General features: G+C 45.7%; 1 protein-coding gene across 5 annotated transcripts in view; it reads left to right on the top strand.

Annotated features, from left to right (window-relative positions):
• MFHAS1 (multifunctional ROCO family signaling regulator 1) overlaps nt 1-15947 on the top strand; it is a 97246-nt gene that overhangs the window by 54512 nt on the left and 26787 nt on the right. The window lies entirely within an intron of this gene.

The raw sequence follows: 15947 nt of genomic DNA, 5'->3' as shown, positions 1-15947 counted from the left end.
AAGTTTCAGTTTCGGTTTGATTTCCTTGTGGAAACATCTTCATTGTGAGGAAAATCAAGAGATTAATGAACAAATGTTTCCCAAGCGTGAGGTGATGCTTGGCCAGGTTCTGAGGGTGACTGGCTGCCAGGGTGATGTCACAGCCCCTGCGCTGAGCACTTACCATCCTGGGAAGGCAATCAAGGCCCCTGAGAGAGGTTATTTTTGTGAATGTGTGTTTTTAACTTTTTGAGGGCATTTTATTTTAAAATGAACTTTTTTGCAGTATAATTTGCATACAGTAAAAATATACCTCTTTTAAGTACATGACAAATTCCATGAGTTTTGATATGCAAGCATCGTCTCCATCAAGATAGGGAACATTTCCACCTCCCCAAAAGGTGCCTCAACCCTCTCCCTCACCACACCCCAGACAACCATTGATCTGCTTTCTGTCCCTGTATTAGGATTGCCTGTTCTAGAATTCGTATAAATGGAATGTACTCTCTTGTGTGTGGCTCAGAGATTACTAGACTTTCTTGGTGCATAAGACCCTTTGAGGATAATTTTTTTCATGGTGAGCCAAAAGGAGTAACTGACAGTTCCATTAAGTCGAGAGAACTCAGTAGGATGGAATTGCATGGTATTCAGTTGTTGCACTGCTTCTGTCATAAATTTGAAACATCCAGTGGCCAACTGTGAGTTCGCTGTGGTGCCCTGGGTTGACTTAGCACACCGTTTGAGAACCACAGATCTAGCTTCTTTTACTCAGTTTTTGGGATTTATTCGTGTTGTTAGATGTGTTAGTAGTTTGTCCCTTCTTTATTTTATCTTTCTGAGTGCTGTTCCACTTTAGGAACTACCACAGTATATCCATTCACTTGATGGGGCGGTGGGGGGGGGGGGGCATTTGGGTTTTTCCATTTTTTGGCTGTTATGACAAGGACATATAAGCATTCAAGTGTAAGTCCTTGTGTAGGCCATAGGCTCTCATCTTTCTAAGATTAGAAGTATTGGGTCACATAATAACCCATGTCTGACTTTATCAGAAACTGTCAAACTTTTCCAAAGTGATCTTACCATTATACTCCTACTAAGAGTGCATGAAAAGTACATTTGCTTCCGTTCTCATCAATACTTGGTATTGTGAATTTTTTAAATTTTAGCCATTCTACTACCGGCTATGTTGTGTATCTTAGTATGACTTCAACTTGCATTTCGCTGATGACTAATGGTGCATATCTTTGCATATGCTTATTTGCAGGTGTGTGTGTGTGTGTGTGTGTGTGTGTGTGTGTGAAGGATCTGTTCACATCTTTGCCTATGTTTTCATTGGGTTGCTTGTCTTATTATTGAGTGACAAGAGTTCTAATATAGTGTGGATGCAAGTCTTTTGCCACAGTTGGTGGCTTGCCTTTTCATTTCCTTACCCTTGTGTCCTTTGAAGAGCAATATTATAAAATTTCACCTTATCAATTTTTTTTTCTGATTAGTAATTTTTTTTTCGTTTTGCTTGCTCAGGATTAAGAAAATTTTCACCTAAATTTTCCATTAGAAAGAAATAAAATATTTTAATGTTATAGTGTTGACTTTCACATGTGAGTGTATGTTCCATTTCAGGTTATGTTTCGTGCATGCCATGAGATCGGGGTTGAAGTTTTTTTCCATACAGATACCCAGTTGTTTCAGCATAATTTGTTGGAAAAACTGTGCTTTCCCTTTTGAATTAACTAGACCCTTTGTCAAAAATCGGTTGACTATGAATGTTTGTTTCTGAACTCTTGTTCTGTCCCTTTGGTTTATCTGTTCACATTATCTTGACCATTGTAGCTTTATGATAAATTTTGAAATCAGGCACTGTGATGGAGAAGGTTGTGTTTTTAAGTTCGATTTCTTTTATCCAACCATTTTTTCTCAAATGTATTTTCAGTAACTACTAAAAACTGAATATTTGGGTATTAGGCTGACTTTTTTTTTTTTTTTTTTTTTTTTAGTGTCTTATTTATTTTTGAGAGAGAGAGCATGAATTGGGGAGGGGCAGACGGAGAGGGACAGAGGATCCAAAGTGGGCTCTGTGCTGATAGCAGCGAGCCCAATGCAGGGCTCAAACTCATAAACCGGGAGATCATGACCAGAGCTGAGGTCAAATGCCTAACAGACTGAGCCGCCCAGGTGCCCCCTAGGCTGACTTTAAAAACAAAGAAAGTATACTTTTTATCAGAAAGTACTGATCATAAAGGACAAGTGATCTTGTTTCAGTGCCAGCTTTGATGACCTTGGGACTCAGTTTCCTTGCCTGTCAAATGGGAAGATTGGTGAGGATAGTCCTCACCAATGTCCCATTTGAATCTAATAACCTATAATTTTACACGGATCATAAGCCATTTTCTCTTTAACTTGTACACTCTGCTGTGATTCAAGTTTTAAAACAGCCAAACAGAAATAATACTGAAAACCAAAGGGCTTAATGAAAACAGTACCTGACACTTAATAATAACTTTGTGCCCTTTTCGTGGAAATGTGTCAGGAAAATCTTGATGCACAACTGGACTCTATTTTAGGAGCTTTTATGATTTTTCCCTGCTTCGGCCTAAATTTTAGCTTGGTGTTTCTACCATGTAACTATAAGTTATTAACTTAGTTAATGGCTCCACGGGCCAGAGGCTGTGGGTCTGCCTCTCATATCAGAGTCCATGAACACATCTCAGGATTGGAGAGAAGTAGAGGTCATATAGCTCCCTGTTCTTCAGAGCATGGTCCTTGGACCAGCGGCTTTGGTCACCTGGGAACTCATTAGAAATGCAGAATCTCAGGCCGTACCCCAAACCTACTGAATCCGGCATGCACAAATGTGTGTACTAAAAGTCGAGGAGCTCTGCTCAAGTTGGACAGCAAGAATCTTCTCCATGGCCTTGCCACCAGACCGTCTGGCCTCTAGACACCTGTGAGGGTAACCTCACAGAGGCAGTCTGTTCCATTTGTGGATAATTTTGTTCCAGTTTCTATATATATATATATTTGGCTGTTATGAAAAGGCCATATAAGCATTCAAGTGTAAGTCCTTGTGTAGGCCATATGTTCTCATCTTATATATATCTCATCAATATATAATATGTATATTATATATATTATATTATTATATTATATTATTATATTATATTATATATATTATACATATATATTATATATATTATACATAGATTATATTATAATATATGTTGTATATATTATACATATATTATATTATATTATATTATATTATATTATATTATATTATATTATATTATATATATTATACATATTATATATTGATCTGAAATCTGTCTTCCTATACCTCCTGGTGTACCTTGAAGTCATCCGTAGGTACTGCCGATGTGCCAGGCACTGCAAATACAGAGATAAAAAGACACGGTCTCCTTTTTCGAAGAGCTCCCTTCTACTGTAGAAACGGGAATGTCCATGAATGGCCAGTAGTCCAGTGTGATAGACTCAGTGAAGATCATGGATACGGTGCTGAAGTCACACAAAGGAGGGAGTGGTTGATTCTGTCAGGATCAGGGTGTCGGGCAAGGACTCGGGGTGAAGGTGCAGCCAGTTGTGTGGGTTGAGTTGGAGTGAGCTAAACATGGGGAAGGGGTTCTGGAGGGACAGAGGTGCGATATTTCAGCCAGAGAGAGGAGCTTTGCAGAGGCCATGGAAAAGAAATGCTAGCTGAAAAATGGGAGAACCCATTGACATGGGGGCAGGGAGCACTCTCAACCTGTCTTTGACAGTCCAAAGGAAAGATGAGGAAGGACTGAACTAGGGGCAAGCAGCTAGGTCTTGGCCCCTGGGGCCATGATGGATCTGCCTCAGAAAGCCAAAGAACAAATTCTTTCCCCTACATTCTTCGCTTTTGTTCAACAGCTGGTTATTACAGGCCAATTATTTCTAGAGACTTTGCTCAGCTTTGAGGGTACAGATAAAGAAGGCATGGGCCTTGCCTCCCAGCCCAGAGTTTCACGGTTTAGTGGGCAGTGGACATCTTAAGTAGTTCCTTCTTCATGTGATACTGTTTTAAATGTCTTTCTTTACTGTTTGCTTTCTTCCTCATAGAAATGATCTAGTCAATATTCTCCTGGAAGGGTAGTGTCCAGAACAGAATTAAGTGCTTCAATGAATGTAGAATACCTGAGCAATATAGAATGGGGCCTAGGCCATTACCTTCTTTCTATTAAGATGGCCTAAGATACAGACCTGCTTCTTTGAAGGTCACCTGCAATCACTTTAATTTTTTAACAACCATGTATCAAAGCTACTCACAAAATTCCAGAGGGGACTCGACATGTCTTTGCTTCCGTGTTTGCTTCCCATTCTGTATTTGATGCTTTTAATTTCATGCATCTAATTATAGGCTCTAACTATATTCCTAATAGCCCTTATCATACTATACGTATCCTGTTGGTCTAGCCTTTTGAGTTTGTTTGTTTTTTTTTAATCTCTGGTTTCATCCTGTTGATTCATTCTTTTGGTTATTAGCTAACTGAATGATGTATGCGCTCCCTGGTAGTGTATTTTCACAAGCATTATTGAGAGGCCCATGAGGGCAGGACCTGTGTCTGAGTCCTATCAGCCATCGCCTGCTTTGCACTGTGCCTCTAGGTGTGAGCAAGGTGGCATTTCTGATCAGTGGGGGAAGCAAACTATCACTGCATGGTGTTAAGGACAGCTGGATACCTATTGGAAAAAGAGAAAAGCTGGAGTCCTGCCTCATTCTTTAGATAAGACATGTAAACATACATTACAGATAGCTCAAAGATTTACACTTTAGTAACAAAGTCATAAAGGCTATTAGAAGGAACGTGAGGGGTGCCTGGGTGGCTCAGTTGGTTAAGCATCCAACTTCAGCTCAGGTCGTGATCTCATGGTTTGGGAGTTTGAGCCCCATGTCAGGCTCTGGGCTGACAGTGCAGAGCCTGCTTGGAATTCTGTCTCTCCCTCTTCCTGCCCCTCCCCTGCTTGCTCTCTCTTTCTCTCTCAAAATAAATAAACATTAAAAAAAAAAAAAGAAACAGAAACATGAGTACATATTCAATATATCTTGGAGTAGAGACTGAAGACTTTTCCCCCCACAAAGCAGGTCACAGAACACAGAAGCTATAAAGGAAAAGACCGACTTTCCAAAAAGGAAAATTTCATGTGAACATTAAAAGGTTCTGTTTGGCAAGAATTCCATAAATGAAGTCAAATGACAAATAATGTCCTTGGGAAAATAACTGGCATGTATGTCAGAGAGCTAATTCTTTTCACATGGAAAGAATTCTTAAAAATCAATAACGAAAAGATGGACAATGAGGAGGTTGAACTGAAATTGACAGAAGTAAGCATATTAAAATGTACTAATCCTTACTCTGTTTAGAAGCTCAGTTTAAAATCATGAGATCTCATGTTTCTACCTATCAGATGCCCATGAGGAAGTTTAGTAATACTCAGTACAGCGATGATACAGGGAAATAGGCAGACATATCGTTGATGAGTACTTTTAAAGATCATTTGTACAATACCTGTCAGAATTTAAAAGGTCATCATCCTTAGACTCAGGAATTCTGCTTCTGACCCTGTAAATATTTTCCAGTGAGTGTGCAGAAATAGCTACATAGATATTTGTTGTAACAGTGTGTGGAATAGGAAAAAAATGAAAGCAAATTGCAGGAGCCATGCAGTGGAGTGCTATGCAGTGATTAAAAATGTTGCACCGCTCAATGTCTTGATTGTGAAAGAGTCCAGATATTAAGTGAAAAAAAAATCAGTGTGTATAGTCTGATATCATAAATGCTTTCTAGAAAAGATGTATGTCGGTCAGGAAGGTATTAGCTACAAATAATAAAAAGCCCCAGTGGGCGTGTGTCTCTCGCACAACAAGAAGCCTGCCAAAGTCGGCAGTTGTACAGGGTCCCAACTACACCACCTGTGCCTTAGGCATGCTCTGTCATTCTTCGCTGTGTTCCTAATTGTGTGGGCCTCTGTCCTCATATTTTCCTTCCCCTTAGTCCTAGCAAGATGGCTGTGCCCTACCAAGCCTCACATCTGGATTTCCAGGTAGGAAAAAGGCATCGGGAGAAAAGTAGGAGGAAGGGATAGCCCCTGTTAAAAGCCAGAGTGTTTCCGGAAATACTCAGTAGACTTCTGCTTACGTTTCGCTGGTTAGAAGTGTCCCCTGGCTCCCTAGACCTTTAAGGGAATCTGCGAAGGCAAGAATTTTAGTGGGGTGCACGTTTTCTCCTCCCGTGTAATGCAGGATTCTGTGAATATGGAAGAAGAAGGGAAGGAATATTAGGTAGATAGCTGGAAGGCACTTGAGAAGTGGATAACAGTGCAGCCTTCCTCGACTTACAATGGGGTTATGTCCTGACAGACCCATCGTATGTCCTGATAAACCATATCATAAGCTGAAAATGCATTTAATACGTTAGCCTACCGAACATGACAGCTTAACGTGCTCAGAACACTTACATTAGCCTCCCGTGGGGCAGAATCATCTAACCCAATGCCTGTTTTATAATCAGGTGCTGGATACCTCGTGCAGTTGACTACTAAAAGCGAAAAACAGTGGATGTGTGGGTACAGAATGGTTGTTCAAGCGTATCGGTTGTTTACTCTGATCGTGCGGCTGACTGGGAGCTGCCGCTCACTGCCATGGCCCAGCGTCCCCAGAAAGGGTCACACTGCATGCCACCAGTCTGGGGAAAGTTCCAAATTCAAACTTCCAAGTATGGTCTCCAACCAGATGCATATCACTTTCACACCACTGGAAGTGTGGGGTCGTCTGCACTTAACCTCTGTGGAACCGACCAGCAATCGGGAGGAAGAGGGACATTTATTTTTCACTTTATATTGTTATTTCCCACTGGGGATTTTTTTTTTGAGGGGGGCGGGTTTCCTTGAATTTATTCTGTACCCAACATTAGGATGAAACGGTTCCCATAAATAAGGGGCATAAGCCCTTCTTCATGAGCCTGGTCTATAATAGGGGGGAAGACAGAGGGGGCCTGAATAGGCATCCTTTCAAGAGACCATGGGCAGGGGACTTGGATCCATGGGCACCAGAGTGTGAGCAGGAGGCTGCCCAGGGCTGGTGGCCGATGATGCTGGGCCGGGCGGGCTGGGGAGGGGTCAGGAGTTGGCCTGGATCCTCTCCATATAGCTGTGCAGCTCTTGGGGTCCTTCAGTCCCATGTCCTCACTTACCCAGTGGATGTCGTCCTCGCCTGCCACCAGGATGCACCGCATGGCAGCGGCTCCCAGGGCCTCTTCAGACAGCTGGGCTCGGGGGGGGGGGGGGGGCGGGAACTGGCACAAACGTCACAAACTCCATGCGCTCCCGCCGCCAGCGGCTTCCTTCCGGCTGGGACTCCGGGAGCTGGTGGCATCCCCAGCAGGTGCCTGGGTCAGGGTCAAGGCCCGGGACTTTTCTTTCTTTTGTTTGTTTGTTTGTTTTTAACAATGAATATGTGCTAAATGTAAAGGAAGGAAGTCGATAGGAAGTTGACATCAGTCCATTATCAGAACCCCTTGGGGACAGCTGTCCAGTCAGTTGGTATCTTGGACTCTCTCTAGGTTGGAGCCTCCTCAAGTCATGTACAGGTTATAATTTATACAGTCTCCAGGAACTGAAGAAGGGGATTAAGAGTCCACCTCTTTGGTCACAAAAGAAACCTGGCATTTTGAAGAGGTTCTTATTTAGTCTGTGTTATGCGCTGAATGTGACACCCCCCCCCCCCAATGTGGAAGTCCTAGCTGCCAGCACCACAGCACCCTTTAGAGATAGGGTCTTTAAAGAGGGATTAAAATTAAATGAGGTCACGAGGGAGGGCCCTAACCCAATGTGACTGGTGTCCTCACAAGGAGAGGAGATTAGGACCCAGACACACTGAGAGGGAAGACCCCGTGAGGACGCAGGGAGGAGAGGGCCATCTGCAAGCCCAGGAGAGAAGCCTCAGAAGAAACCAGTCCCGATGACTCTTCGTGTCAGACTTCAGCCTCCAGCATTGTGAGAAAATACGTTTCTGCTCTTTAAGCTGCCAAGCCTGTGATACTTTGTTCTGGCAGGCTGGTAAACTTACACATTCTTCTATCCCTTCAAACTTTCGCGGAGATCGACTTCTGTGTTTTGCAGAATCTCCAGGATAGTTGAGACGACACTAGGCTCGGCTACCCCCTGTCTTCCTTTCCCCGGTGAAAGCTGGTCCCCAGAGAGTCTAGCCTGGGAACGTGGAAATACTGAATGTGGCCTAGGGCAGATCCCTGACGGGCCTTTCTCCAGGACGTCTTTGCTGCGAACGCCTCATTCCCAGGCTCCTTGGAGCCCTGTCTCCAGCTTGCTTGCCCGTTCTCTGATCTGTTTTCTTTCCTTGAAAGTCAGGACTGATGGATGATCTGGCCTCTGATTGCTAAATCCATCTGGACCACAAACAGGCTTGCCTCTTAGAGACGATCTGCATCTGGGCAGCTGGTGAGACTTGGGAGTGGGATCCTGTATTCTATGAGTTGCCTTAAAATACATATTGGCAAGAATTATATTCCCCTTCTGATGGAGCAGGAAAGGGTGTGTGTGTGTGTGTGTGTGTGTGTGGTGGTAGGGGGGATCCTTTGTACTTGAAGCCTGCCGCTTTTGGGGTTTGCGCGACTCCAGCTTAGCACTCGGTCCAAGCCAGAGCTCGGCCTCGGCCAGGGCTCTGAAATGGCCTGCAGTGGTCCAGTTTATGGGAGGCTTGAACTTTTCTGGGGCCCATTTTGCCCGTCCCAGTGGGCGATGACTGCAGGGACCCTCCTGCCCCTGGTTAGGAGGGAGCCAGGCCTGCATTTCCCACAGACGTCGGTTGACTGAGGGGCGCAGAGGTTGGCCTCTGCGTTCTGGAGCCTGCTGAGCCCCTGGAGAGGGAGCCCTCGTGTGTGAGGTTTGCCTGTCTGCTTACCTGTTTCTTCTGAGGAAGTGTACGGCATGCGTGGGAGGGGGCAGCCTCACTGCTCAGCAGGTGGACGTCGCGGATGGGCTGGTGTCCGAGCAGAGAGCTGTACAGATCGAAGTATTTAGGTCTGGCTAAATGCACGGAACTGCAAGCTCCTGGAAGGTACTGTTGTTTCCTGCTAAATGGGGAATGAGAAGCACTTTTCTTTCTATAGAAAACTAAATTTCACTCTTTTTTGTGCGGTTTACCATTGGTTTTTTTCACACCAGGGAGATTTGCCACGATAGAGAAGAGTAACAGACCTTTCATATGAGCCCTTGAACTCGTACATTATACACAGGGTGGCTGAGTCCTTTGAAGCCCAGGGAGACAGATGCATCTCGGAGTAGAGGGCTTTCCTGGCCATATCATTTCTCTTTTTCGGAGCCCTGACTGCTCCCCGTGCTGAGCGTGAGACTGAGCTCGCGGACAGCACCCTTCTCGCTACCGGTGGGATGTGGTACCTTGTAACCAAGCATGACGGGCACAGAGTAGGGAAGCAGTGAGAGGGTGGCTGGGGGAGCCCAGGCCGTGTTTATTTGGCCTATTTAACAGATTGTGCTACTTCATGCTCAATTTGCGAGGAGTCTAACTTGAGAAACCTAGAAAATTCAGTAGAAAATATATTTTCACAGTATTTTTAAGCTGGAACACACTATTTTAAGCTGAACAGACCCTGGGGATAAACCAGTTCAGCCTCTTCCTTTTGCAGCTAAAGGACTGGGGCCCCCAAGAGTCAGGGATTGTCAGGAACTTGCAGGGAGTTAGTGCAGCCCTGGGATTAGAACCCACGTCTCCGTGCCCAGCCCTCGCCCTTTCCTTTCCAGCTGCAATGCTCCCTGGGCTTTTGCAAAGCATTTTCCTAGACACAGAGAAATACCTCGTTGCTCATAAAGCCGAGGCTTCGAAAGCTGTTCTTATAGTAACTTATTAGAGCTATGTAATTAGTTTCAAATAATAGCTTATAGTTACTAAAGAAATGGTTATGCTCAGTAAAAGCCGTTTATTAATTATTATGTTCTAGTCAGAGCTCATGAGTTAACTTAAGGGAAGAAGAACATGATTATGTGAAGAATAGAGCCATCCTCACAATCCAAAGAAAGGAAACAGAGTCCAGGCTTTCCTTACGTGATTTGGAGCTTGGGACCGGTCCGTGTCGCTCTGTCCCTTTGCCCCCGTCTCTCTCTGAGTCCCACATCCTCTGTCTCATGACACCCATGTCCTGTTTGTCCATCACTGGCTCCCATCTCCATTGCCCTGACTTGGTCCCCTGGCCCCACCTTGGCCCCCCCGTCTCCCAGCTCGGTTTCCGTCCCATCTTCTGTCCCTCCGTCTCCATAAGGACTTGCCCCATTTCTTTCTCCCCTCAGACCAGCTTCCCCTGCGGCTTGACCAGATGCAGATGACCGCCCCAACCTCGCTCCGCTTCAGTCCCTAATTCTGTCACCCCAATTCCCAGTTCCCCACGGAGCCATCCGATCTACCTACTTCAGCGTTGCTCGCCAGGCTGCAAGTTGCTACCATACTTCAGGACTGGCTGCCTGTGGCCAGCCCTGGTCTGGGGCCAGGGGCCTGGGGGGCCTCGGGAGCCCCCAGGAAATGCAGCCAGCCCCGTGCTAGACACCCATGGGTATGATCTCATTCAGTCCTCACAGCAGCCTTATGAGGCGTGCTGTGTCGTCTCGCAGGGGCATGTGGAAACTCAGGCTCAGTGCCCTCAAAGGCATTTCCAAGGGACCTACTGCTAGGGGTAGTCCAGCTGGGAGCCGGCCTCCACGGTGGGCGCCCCACCGCCGTCCTCCTCGTCCTCTTACTGGGCTCTTCTGGAGCTAACCCGCACATTCCCGATAAGTCAACGTGCTCTGATGCCAAGTAGACCCAGTTGGCTTTTGCACACGTTTAGAAGTCACTATTAAGCCTCCTGGGTCTGTTAGTAGACTTGGCATCAATAGGATTTTAGGAAAACCTTGCTGGAGACCCTGCATGGTACCTACTAACATCTTCACACGCTTGGGGTCCGAGGAGGATTTCTTTGATCCAGGTCAAGTCCTTATAGAAACACCAGAGTGAGATTTTAACACCACGAGCTGGTTGTAGGGATTTTAAAAAGCACCCCCCACCTCCCTTAAAGAACCTGTGAAACGCTGGCATAGATCGGACTTTGACTCATCTGTGGAGACCGGCTGGTGTTTTCATAGCCCCTGGCGTCAGTAAAGATCGGCTACGGACAGAAGACCTGGAGCATAGCTGGGAGGGAGGGGATCATCTGGGCACCATCCTCCTAGCTGAACAAAGATCGTGAGCACTGCCTTGCACTCCGTGAAATTTGCCGCGATGAAACCTAAGAACCGAGAAATGGAGGGTGGAAATGGGCCTAGTGGCAAGTGACCCTGCGTTTCCACTCCCTCCTCGTTCTCGGACCTCCTGCCACAGGGCCTCTGAGGCCCTGTAAACTCCGCACAGAAGCCGCTAATCCCCAGCCTTTCGTTCTGGCTCCAGCCCGCAGCTGCTGCCCGTCACCCCGCGGCCAGGCCAGGCCAGGCAGGGAGCCGCTCAGACCTCAGCGGGGAGACCCAGATACCCTTCCCTTCCCGCTCTCTGCTCCCTCGTCTCTGCTGGCTTTTAAAGGAAGAGGGGTAGGGAAGGACGCTGGAGCTAGAAGCCTCTGCTTGCTGGAGAGCTCTTCGCTGTCACTTGTGCTATTTTCTCTTAAATGTGTGATTTGGGTTTGTGAAAAGCTTCCAGTGGCTTCTCCTTTTAGATCATTTAATAGCATGATGCACATGGCACCTCCAGGGAAGTGGCACACTTCATAGTTGGCCAGAGCCCACGTTTCGCGGACTGGCCAGCTGGCTGCAGTTGGCCGCAGGGCACGCCTGACTCTGAGATGCCCCGAGAGCAGGAGCCGGTCCCAGAAAGAGAGGGAGAGGGCTTGGGGGGGGACTTCAGGGTGGCAATGTGGGCACGCAGACTCACCCTCCAAGGGCGCAGGAGACCGTCTAGGAAATGGGTTGGGGGGGGGGAGCGGTGGCAGAAAGCAACTAAACAAAGAGACCCCATTAAAAATTATTTTGTGACCTGAGTCCATTTATATAAAATTGTGTGAGTGCGGGCAGGAGAGGGCCGAGGGCCGAGGAAGAGAAAGACGTTGACACTAGATGAATCAAGAAACTGGGAGCAAATATAGTTCCCATCCTGGCACAACTGTCAGATAATATGCAGTCGGATGAAAGAAAAGAATGTTGCACTTGTACATATGGTAAGATTCTGCCTGATAGAAATCAACCAAAACACCCGGGTGTGTAAATATGCATTATCGCTACGTTCGAGCCGAGCAGGGAGAGAGGTAAGAAAGGCAACCTGGATACTTGGGAAGGAGTAAAGGGAGGAAGGTGATTATAACCTTTCCTTTACACATTTTATGTTAATTATTAAAACCAGCACATGTTAACTTTTTTATAATTAAAACATAAATGTAAAGAAATCTTTTTTAGGGGCGCCTGGGTGGCTCAGTCGGTTGAGCGTCCGACTTCGGCTCAGGTCACGATCTCACGGTTCGTGAGTTCAAGCCCCGCGTCGGGCTCTGGGCTGATGGCTCAGAGCCTGGGGCCTGCTTCCGATTCTGTGTCTCCCTCTCTCTCTGCCCCTCCCCCATTCATGCTCTGTCTCTCTCTGTCTCAAAAATAAATAAACATTAAAAAAAAATTAAATATATCTTAGAGTAATATCTACGCCCAACACGGGGCTCAAACTCACAACCCGAAGATCAAGAGTTGATCAGCCTGTACCAACTGAGCCAGTCAGGCGCCACTTAAGTTTTATGTTTAACAGATAGTCTATGTGAGTGGTAGGCACCTTTCAAAAGGTGCCAAAGACTGTATGGGGAAAAGAAAGGCTTCTCTCTTGTCCATGGCCATCCATTGCCCCCGCTGGAGACAAGCAGGATTTCTGGGTATCATTGCAGAGATGCTCTGTGTTTTTACCAATATATGTTTGCATGTATAAACAGGAGAAGGGAGAAGTCTACCCGTCCCCCTCAATGGTAGCAGAATAGAAGCACTGCTTTGGGTCTTTTTGTTTTTTTTAAGTTAAAAATTCTCTCTGGATGTATTGATATGTCAGGAGCTGTCTGGTTCTCTTTTTTGTATTATTGATGTAAGCTGCATTTATCTAACCAGGCTTCCACAACCATTTGAGTTGTTTCAGTCTTTTACATTAGAAACAATACCGAAGAAGTCCTTGCGACTCTGTCCTTTGACATTTGTCAAATGATAGCCACAGAAAAAGTACCTGGGAAGGTACTCTGGAGATTTCTCTCCAAAGAAGAGGCACAAATTTACTCTTCTTTTAGAAATGTGCATGGGGCGCCTGGGTGGCGCAGTTGGTTAAGTGTCCGACTTCAGCCAGGTCACGATCTCGCGGTCCGTGAGTTCGAGCCCCGCGTCGGGCTCTGGGCTGATGGCTCAGAGCCTGGAGCCTGTTTCCGATTCTGTGTCTCCCTCTCTCTGACCCTCCCCCGTTCATGCTCTGTCTCTCTCTGTCCCAAAAATAAATAAACGTTGAAAAAAAAAAAAAAGAAATGTGCAAAAGCGCTAGATGCTCTTTAGCAGACATGTGCTGCCTGGGAGGCGGGATATAAGATAATGGTAGCAACAGGGACTTCAGGGACAGGGACAGAAAAGTCAGACCTTTTCAATTGCTCATCAGTAAACACATCTCTTTTCAGAAGTTATTTTTGCCTCAGCCTTGGCTTTTATGTTTCAGACTGGCAAGGATATGAGGAAGAAATGAACATTTAGTGAGCTGCTACGGTGTGCCGAGAATAGGGTTAGGTCAATTTAATTCTTGAGGTGTATGTTTCGCATTTATTATCCATAGTTCACAGATGATACGATGAGGCTCAGAGAGGCTAGATAACTTCCCCAGGGTCACACGGTGGATAAGTGGCCTTCAGACTTTGCCAGAGTATTCATCCCATTTTGATCCTTCTCCCCTCTCTCTTGGAAAAATTAGCAATCTCTGTCGCTCTTGTGTTGGAGAAAATCTGGGGATGCATTAAGCAATGAACTAGGTATAGAAGACTGATGTCACCTGTGGTTGACCTGTGAATGTGTGATACTGCTTGTGCCTCAGGAATCCCTTTTAATAGGGGTCTGTGGGGGGAGAGGACAAAGTTTGCTGTTGGATTATGTGGATTGTCCTTAACCTACTAAGGGCTGTGTTCCAAAAATTCTTTTTTGTCTGCTGACTCTAAAGGGAAAGGCATGGCCCTGAAGGGGCGATACTCCGAATACTGGTTTGGCTTTGGCTAGACCACAAAGCCCATCTAACCTACAAAGTTATGGAAGAGCATTGGTGGCCATAGGTCTTGGCACTCTGGGTCCATAGTGGAAAGTATGGGTGAGGCTGTATGGATAGATATGGGCTAGAGCCACAGTGAGGACAAAGATAGGAAAAGGGTAAGACTTCCCACATCTGTGGACTGGGATGGGCTTCAGGATCATGGCTGCAAGGAGGCTGAGAGGCTAGGGCCAAGGACACAGGTCGAGAGGAGGCTTGCTTAGGCGGAATTGTTAAAAGCATCACTGCTAAGAGGCATGGGGCCATGTGTTTTTGAAAGTCAAATGTTTGTAGGTTGTCAACTGCCTATGCTTTTTTGTTTCAAATGGCTTTATTAGACTGGTAACCTCTGACACAAATTTAGCTTCAATTAAAGAGTCTGGGTATAATTTGGTATAATTTCTCAGCCCAAGAAATAAAGGAGATTTTTCCTCCCATAAAAAGCAGGGCAAATTTTATCATAGATGATAGAGATTATTGTGGTCACTTTTCCAGGTGTAATTTCCAGTCTAAGTGGAGAGAAGGTGGTGCTCTTTTGAGCTAATTTTGTGAGTCCGTCACTGGATTACTCTGTGCTTCAAGACTGAAAGGAGCCAGTGTCCTCCCCCTTAGCCTTGTCTTCTTCTAGAAGTTTGGTGGAATAGTGTTGGAGGAACTAAAGTGTATGTCTCATTTGTATGTAATAATACTTTAAGTTTATTCATTTAATTTGAGAGAGAGGGAGAGAGCATGAGCAGGAGAGGGGCAGAGGGAGGGAGAGAGAATCCCAAGCAGGCTCCACACTATGAGCGCAGGGCCTGATGCAGGGCTCAGACTCACAAATCATGAGATCGTGACTTGAGCCAAAATCAAGAGTCGGATGCTTAGCCGACTGAGCCATGCATGCGCCTCAGTATTCTTAACCTTGCAATAGGCAGAGACTAATTTCCAGAAGAGGAAGAGGAGAAGAAAGAAAGCAAGTTTCCATGTCTCTAGGTGATTAGAGGTGTGTGGGTATATTACCCCTTGACTTACTTTATATTCCAGCTCTAGCACATGTGTCCTGTAGAAGCCGTCCTCGGTGCTTTCCATGTTATTGCTACTTCTTGGAAGTTTAAAACTATCAATGATCTTTAACTACTTTGTCCTACTAATTTAATGGCCATTTGTAGGTAACATCACCTACCAATTATTATTAGATATTAGATAGTATCTAGTTTTTTTTAAATTTTTAATGTTTTTTATTTATTAAAAAAATTTTTTAATGTTTATTGATTTTTGAGAGAATGTGAATAGGGTAGGGGCAGAGAGAGAGACACAGAATCTGAAGCAGCCCCCAGGCTCCAAGCCGTTAGCACAGAGCCCAACGCAGGGCTCGAACCCACAAGCTGTGAGATCATGACCTGAGCCAAAGTCGGTTGCTCAACCAACTGAGCCACCCAAGTGCCCCATGTTTTTTATTTATTTTTGAGAGAGAGAGAGAGACAGAGTGCAAGCAGGGAAAAGGCAGAGAGAGAGAGGGAAACAGGGGTTCTGAAGCAGGCTTCAGGCTCTGAGCTGTCAGCACAGAGCTTGACGCGGGACTCGAACTCACAGACTGCAAGATCATGATCTGAGCCGAAGTCAGATGCTTAACCAACTGAGCCACCCAAGTGCCCCTCGT

Source organism: Leopardus geoffroyi, chromosome B1 (genome assembly GCF_018350155.1).
Source record: "Leopardus geoffroyi isolate Oge1 chromosome B1, O.geoffroyi_Oge1_pat1.0, whole genome shotgun sequence".
Lineage (NCBI taxonomy): Eukaryota > Metazoa > Chordata > Mammalia > Carnivora > Felidae > Leopardus > Leopardus geoffroyi.
This window is presented reverse-complemented; position numbering and strand designations above follow the sequence as displayed.